Source organism: Cariama cristata, unplaced genomic scaffold (genome assembly GCF_000690535.1).
Source record: "Cariama cristata isolate BGI_N322 unplaced genomic scaffold, ASM69053v1 scaffold16217, whole genome shotgun sequence".
NCBI lineage: Eukaryota > Metazoa > Chordata > Aves > Cariamiformes > Cariamidae > Cariama > Cariama cristata.
This window is the reverse complement of record NW_009628502.1, coordinates 1-1,443: the sequence shown is the minus strand read 5'-3', so window position 1 is coordinate 1,443 and position 1,443 is coordinate 1.

The following is a 1,443-nucleotide window of genomic DNA, read 5'->3' as shown; positions in this document are numbered from 1 at the left end:
AGGAATAAGGCCATTGGAAGGGCCGCAGTCAACACTTGTCATGACAGTGTCAGAATAGCAAATAGGCTTAAGGACACAGGCAATGCTAGTGGATTCCAGGTAATTTTGGACTTTTTGTGATGTACTACAATTTCCCTTCCTCCTCTCTTTTCCATGTTTTAGAGTTTAGAAATTACCTATTTATTTTTTCCCCACCACCAAGAGATAATTATATCTATCACTTTTCTTACTCTCCTACTAATATTACCTCTGTTCCACAGGTATCAGCTTCCTTTTCTCTCAGATTGTCTCATTCGCATCTAAAGAGATTTGGAAAATTGTTCTCTAGTTCCACTCCAGCTGGAAGTTCATTGTTTCTGTTTTAGATATAAATAAGGGCTTTTTTTCCCCCTGAAGTGTTTACTTTCTAAAAAAACTGTACTAGCTGATATAATAATTTCCTTAACCTATAAATGTCTTGTTTTATCATGTCCCTTAAAAGTTCAGATAGCTTTCATCCTGACCTTCACACTGACACCTGCCCAATGCACATAGTTTGGTCTGCCTCTCCTTTCCATTACACAATTTATGCCAACACTACAAAGGCTAAAAGGAACTTGTTACACTGTTCTGTACATAATAAAAGCTAGCTATAAGTACTAATCAACAAGTACTGTGTTTGATATTGTCTGTATATAATGAATACTACTCAGTCACATTCGAATTAAAAAGTACAAAACGTTCTTTCTCATTGTTTAATAGAATTGCAAGGGATGTACCACTACAAAGCAAACAGGAAACATTTATTTAAGTTCTAGACAGAAAGTGTCAAAAAACCAAACCCTTAACTGGTAGTAGCAGAAACTTAAGAGAAATTCTTCATTATGCTTCTGACTTTTCTCAAGTGTTCTGCTTTTTTTTACGAGACATTCTCAACAGCTGTGAAGTTCCTTGATGTCTCAGAAGTTGCATTATGCTTAAGTATCTTGGACAAATAATTCATTCCACCTAGCAGGAGACCACAGATTGTATTAGTCATTTGACAGTACCACTACTTGGATTTCCACACGGAAGCTACAGATGTTTGCTGACCTTAGGTGAAAGGAGGGGTTGGCCTTCAGGAAATACAGCGAGGTTCCCAGTCCAGCCCAATCCCTTTCTGGAATACAGGGATGCCTTTATCGTGGGAAGTACATGGGTCTATGTGTGAACAGAAGCAGGACAGGAAGGGGAAGCACTACTCCTTTTATCCTCTTTAAACAAAACAAAACAAAACAAAAAACCTCTAGAATTAAACCTTGAAGCATCAGGATGCAGATGACCTACAGGATGTTCTAGGATTTCTGTTCCTAAATGGCTTGTTATCATTTCTGGGTGCTGGGGGGTGGTGGTGGTGTAAAAAGGTCAGGGAGCATTAACCTTTGCCACAGACATCCAATTCCGCCATCCTCCGCGCAGACCGGG